We start from the raw sequence: 6,818 nt of genomic DNA on the forward strand, positions 1-6,818 counted from the left end.
AGGTTAGGATTTATTTTACAGGTAATTGGGTAATTATTTTAACTAGGTAGCTATTAAATAGGTAATAACTATTTAATAGCTATTATACCTAGTTAAAATAATTAACAATTTACCTGTAAAATAAATATAAACCCTAACATAGCTACAATGTAATTATTAATTATATTGTAGCTATCTTAGGGTTTGTTTTATAGGTAAGTATTTAGATTTAAATAGGAATATTTTAATTAATAATATTAATATTAGATTTATTTTAATAAGAGTTTAGTTAGGGATGTTAGAGTTAGATAGGGTTATTATACTTTATATATATATAATATAATAACGATATTAACTATATTAACCCTAATATAATTAGGGTTAATATAGTTAATATATATAATATAATAACTATATTAACTATATTAACCCTAATATAATTAGGGTTAATATAGTTAATATATATAATATAATAACTATATTAACTATATTAACCCTAATATAATTAGGGTTAATATAGTTAATATAGCTGGCGGAGGTGTAGGGGGATTAGATTAGGGGTTAATACATTTATTATAGCTGGCGGCGGTGTAGGGGGATTAGATTAGGGGTTAATACATTTATTATAGGTGGCCGCGGTGTAGGGGATGTAGATTGTAGGCAAAAGAGCAGTTTACTTTGTGACAAAGCCCCGCCAAAAGCCCTTTTAAGGGCTGGCAAAAGAGCTGAATTCTTTGGGGCATGCCCCGCAAAAAGCCCTGTTAAGGGCTGGCACAAGAGCTGTTACTTTGGGGCAATGCCACGCAAAAAGCCCTTTTCAGGGCTATTTGTAGGGTTAGACTTGAGTTTAGTGGTAGGGATAGTTTAGTATGTTAGGGGTTAAATAATTTAATATAGATGGCGGCGGGGTAGGGGGATTAGATTAGGGGTTAATCATTTTAAAATAGATAGCGGCGGGGTAGGGGCTCACTTTAGGGGGTAGGTAAGATAGATGGCGGCGGTGTTAGGGGCTCACTTTAGGGGGTTATAGATTTAATATAGCTGGCGGCGGTTTAGGGGTTAATAACTTTATTAGGTAGCGGCGGTTTAGGGGTTAATACATTGTTATTGTTAGGATAGTGAGGGGGGATAGCGGATAGAGGTTTAGACGTGTCGGGCTATGTTAGGGAGGCGTGTTAGACAGTGCGGGTGATTTAGACTTTAGTCAGGTTTTGTAGGCGCCGACAGTTTCTAACGTGCCGCAAGTCACTGGCGACGCCAGAAATTTGTACTTGCGCAGATTTCTGGACATCGCTGGTTTATCTGACTTACGGCACTTTAGCATCTGACGGCGCAGTATATGGGATAGCTCGAGTTGCAAGCTGAAACTGCGGCGACGCGGTTCCCTCGCTTGCGCCGCAAACTACGATCTATATCGGATCGCGCCCTAGATGTAAGTAAACTTAAGTAACCATTTAAATTATTTATAAGAGATTTAAAATTGAACAAAAGCTGTGCAAATTGCCAAAAAAAATCCACTCATGTTAGGTATAATTAAGCTTTCAGGAGGTAAAGACAAATTAATTAAATAATGTTAAACATGTTAAAAAAACTTAAATAAATGAAATTTGTCCTACATTTTATCTGTTTTGCAGAATATCTGCTTAATTATCACATTTTGGTCATGTTTGTTATTCAGATTTTATATTAAATTAGAGGAACAAGAGTGCATAAGAAAATAGGGTGAATGAAAATAAATAAATATAATTTGTTTCTTATTGTTTAATTAACTGTTATTCCAGGTATCAAATACAACACGTTGGGATCAAACACAAAAATATTATATAATTATTATCTACAAATATTTCCATAGACTTTAATTTTTACTTTTGTAGAAAAATCATTCGATAAACTTTACTACATAAATGTGATCAAAAACCAGGATCAGTCACCATTTTAATGATAATTATAAATGAAAAAACAAGTTTTGCTCATATGATTTTTATGTAATATCAGAGTAGAGAACATGCAGTTTGTTTAAATAGCTTTTTGTGTTTTATTTATGCTTTATTATGTTATCTGATTAGCATCATTTTACAAACATTAATGAAAGCAAAGTTTTACTGGCTATAACTATCCAAGTAAACCTCCAAGTACATTTTTAACCAAACCTAATACTGGCCCCAAAAGGCGTTTCTCTTTTTTAGTAAAAAGATTTGCAATCTCCTCTTGATTGAAGCTTCTGGTTTCCCTTTCAGAAGCTTCCTCTGGAAAATCCAATGAATCTAGATCACGCATTACGGCTTCCAGTCTTTTCATCACTTCATGTTCTTCAGCTGTTCTCTTCCCATTCAAAAAATGTTCAGCCAATCCTTTAGCCAAGCCTTTTAAACCTGCTTTACCAGCACTTAGGAGGGCTCCTCCTATAACTCTGATTTCCCTAAGTGATTCTTATTCTAAAACATCCCTCTGAGGAAATAAGGTTGGATATCGGTTGGTAACTTACAGCGCTAATTAAAAATTACCTCTAGCTCCTAAACAGAGTGGGTCCCTAGCTACCCACAGATACGTAGATACAACAAAGAGGAGACTGTAGGAGCGCCTAATCAAAGGCTAGGTCTTAGGGGAATAATAGTATGATTGGAAATGGGTATATTGGTAGGGATTATGTATACAGTAAAGACTATCTACGAGATATCTTAAAGTTTTAATAACAAACAAAGCATAAAAATAATCATAAAATGGTGCATGGATCCATGACATCAAAAATTGTTAAAAAAAACAGTTAAAAAATAGATGTCTTTAACATATGTCAGTCAAAAAAGACAAGTTGAAATGGCAATGAAACAGGAAATAAATACTTACGGCTAGGTATAAAGCTTATAGCAATGTACAGAAACAAGATATAAAAACACTGTTACACTTAGTGGCTTAGAAATTATTTAAACAAATAAGTCATACTTAATGGCTTATATATAACGTAACAAATGTTACTATAGGAAATCTGCTAAGATACACCTATACAAATAATAATTTTGGGTTACTGACTTTGACTATAGATATTATAACAGCTTATTTCATTAGTATTTAGCAACTGATACTTTATTGCCGCAGCCGGTAGTGAGTGATTAGCTCAAAACTATTTTTAGCTTAATAACGGAGACAAATCAGCAACGCATGTGTAATGATATAGCTGCTGTTAATTAGCCTACCTATATCAATAACTTTGATTTTGTTAATTCACTGGTGACCAGCTTTCACTAACTTGCAGCGCAAAAACGGTGCTACACTTAGTGGCTCAGATATTATTTAACTAATAAGTCACACTTAGTGACTAATATAAAACGTAACTTATCTTGCAGTAGGCAATTTGCTAAGGTCTACCTATACAAAGACCAATGATGGGAGACTAATTTTGATTACAATTATTACAATAGGTTAACAACACGGTTAAAACCTACTTCATTTGTATTGAGTTGCTGAAACCTCACTATAGTTGCAGACAGTCGGTGACTAGCTTTAAATTATCTTAAGCTTTACAACGGAGTCATATCAGTAATCCATTTGTAATGACATAGCAGCTATAGTTAAAGCACGATGGTCTACCTACACTAGGAATAACCTAGAAACTTAATTAACCAGAAATACACCACAGTAGCTTCTGATATAAGTTAAAATCTATAGCATTTACATTTAGCTACGGTTACTCTGGTGATACTTAAATATATATAAAACTTTCAAATCCAGTGATAACTAATAGCTAAAAGAATTACGTTATCTGATTATAAGATTTTATAAGCTAATATCTATCTACTGCAATTGAGACACTGATATCAGTATTGTGGTTGAACAATACCAAGGAAGTATAATCTGATATTATTACTGCATCTTATATATTTACATTCTTAATTAAGCATGACTATAGCTTATATTAGAGGAATACAGTAGTATCAGGTATAAGATACAGAGTAATAAGGCTCATTGTACTTCAAGGGGGATATTGGTATATGAGTGACTAGAATGTATTGAACATCACACATAAGTACATGGTATACCACAAGATACCATAATCCTTACATCTCACAGCCAGATATTTGTTTCAACCATTAATTGAAACAACAAATTTGAATAACTGACAGATCAGGCCAAATCCAAGTCTCAAGATTAATCAATTATATTTGCTATTTATATCATAGCAGTTATCAATCTGGTTAACTTTAAGCTCCACTTAATTCTTATCAAAGTTGATTTATTCCTGGGTTTTTAAACGTATTGTCCTTTCCATTTATTTTAATTATAAGTCCAATAAAAGTTATGTTTTAATTTAATTCACTGATCCGCAATCTTGTAACTCAGCCAAACTATTCCACATGAGGGAATAAGAGTGCTATCCAAGTGTACATTCTTTTGGAGATTTAATCCCCAATTCCTTGTTTAAAGTTTACTAGTACACAGCACCTTACAATGATACTTTAGACACAAGGGTGTAACAGAGGATTTACCTCGTCCCCCCTATTACTATTATATATTGGTATCAATAACTATATTCCCTGTTCACAATCAGTGGTGCCATTGGGCCTTCTTTTTCTATTTCATTTTTACTTTTGTAGAAAAATCATTCGATAAACTTTACTACATAAATGTGATCAAAAACCAGGATCAGTCAACATTTTAATGATAATTATAAATGAAAAAAACAAGTTTTGCTCATATGATTTTTATTTAATAGCAGAGTAGAGAACATGCAGTTTGTTTAAATAGCTTTTTGTGTGTTTTATTTATGCTTTATTATATGTTATCTGATTAGCATCATTTTACAAACATTAATGAAAGCAAAGTTTTACTGGCTATAATTATCCAAGTAAACCTCCAAGTACATTTTTAACCAAACCTAATACAGGCCCCAAAAGGCGTTTCTCTTTTTTAGTATAAAGATTTGCAATCTCCTCTTGATTGAAGCTTCTGGTTTCCTTTTCAGAAGCTTCCTCTGGAAAATCCAATGAATCTAGATCACGCATTACGACTTCCAGTCTTTTCATCACTTCATGTTCTTCAGCTGTTCTCTTCCCATTCACAAAATGCTCAGCCAATCCTTTAGCCAAGCCTTTTAAAGCTGATTTACCAGCACTTAGGGGGGCTCCTCCTATAACTCTGATTTCCCTCAGTGATTCCTATTCTAAAACATCCCTCTGAGGAAATAAGGTTGGATATCGGTTGGTAACTTACAGCGCTAATTAAAAATGACCTCTAGCTCCTAAACAGAGTGGGTCCCTAGCTACCCACAGATACGTAGATACAACAAAGAGGAGACTGTAGGAGCGCCTAATCAAAGGCTAGGTCTTAGGGGAATAATAGTACGATTGGAAATGGGTATATTGGTAGGGATTATGTATACAGTAAAGACTATCTACGAGATGTCTTAAAGTTTTAATAACAAACAAAGCATAAAAATAATCATAAAATGGTGCATGGATCCATGACATCAAAAATTGGTAAAAAAAAACAGTTAAAAAATAGATGTCTTTAACATATGACGGTCAAAAAAGACAAGTTGAAATGGCAATGAAACAGGAAATCAATACTTACGGCTAGGTATAAAGCTTATAGCAATGTACAGAAACAAAATATAAAAACAAGATATAAAAACTAAATATAAAAAACTGAATACAATATAGTGACAGTTATAATAGTGTCTCAGTGTCCCAGTTCTCCTCCTGGAGTGAGAAAAAAAGAAAATGGGTGAAAGTTAATTGAGTCAAATCCACAAAGTTGTTGCTGTGTCCAAAAATCCAAATGAAAAACTGAGTGATGCTAGTGGAATGCAAAAATTCAAATTGATCCAAAAAATGAGAAAAATGTGAAAATAAAGAGAAAAAATAAAAATCAAAATATGAAAAAATATAAATATAAAAGTGTGTGGGGGCGGAGCCAACACCGGACCTGACTAGACGCAGAGCTTTGGAACTCTCCTCTCATAATAGCCAAATACTGTTTAAATTTACCCCTAAACCCCTCCAGAACCCTCATATATTAGAACAAATAATTCCCCTTTCTACCCTGCCTTGGAGCTTTGTTTTTTTTTTACCCATCTTTTCTCTACTAAAGATCCCTGCTACAGCGGCACCTCACAGACTTGGTAGATGACTGCACATGACGAGAGGAGTCACCTCGAGGATCAAAAGAGACCGGTCCCTCTTGCCGGGGATCACACTTGACAGCTCCTGCATTCCAGAGACCTTGGACACCTACTCACATCGGATTCAGACTGGGACTCACCTCACCTCGAATGCAGCAGGCTTACAGTGGAGCGGAGATAAAGCCCGCAAACGGCCGCCATCTTAACTGTCAATCACACTAGGGGCACGGATCATAGTGTGAACAGACACAGCGCCCAACAGCTCCGACCTTGTCTCTGACCTTATCCATCTACCCAGCGCACTCGAAATTACCCCCATTCTACTCCGGGGCACTCTTCTGGAAAGCAACTTCTGGAGTTGCAAAAACCACGCGGGTCCATGGCAGCTGCTTCCTGGGATCCGGAGCTTCTCACAGAGACACCCTGCCTATCTGGGTCAGCTCATCAAACGGAGTGAGTACAGTGCTTACGGTTACACTGCAGAGACTGCCTAAATTTTATAAATATCTTGCTGGTGGCCTATCCCTTTCTATGCATAATGATTAATAAGGGGCATTGTGTCACATAACATATAGGCCCATAGAAGCTACAGGGCACCTATATATAATGCTTGCTACAGCCTCAGGGTACTTTTTTACCTTCTACCTCTTTGGAGCAAACTGTGTTCAGGAAAATACCTTGGCCTCACCTCTCCAGATAAGTGAATAGCACTGAGACTGCATTG

At 35.2% G+C, this 6,818-nt stretch overlaps 1 pseudogene; it reads right to left on the bottom strand.

Annotated features, from left to right (window-relative positions):
• Positions 1–2,091: 2,091 nt before the first annotated feature.
• LOC128652357 (bombinin-like peptides 1) lies at positions 2,092–6,295 on the bottom strand (annotated as a pseudogene).
• Between the last annotated feature and the right edge of the window lie 523 nt (positions 6,296–6,818).

Source organism: Bombina bombina, chromosome 3 (assembly GCF_027579735.1).
Source record: "Bombina bombina isolate aBomBom1 chromosome 3, aBomBom1.pri, whole genome shotgun sequence".
NCBI classification, from domain to species: Eukaryota; Metazoa; Chordata; class Amphibia; order Anura; family Bombinatoridae; genus Bombina; species Bombina bombina.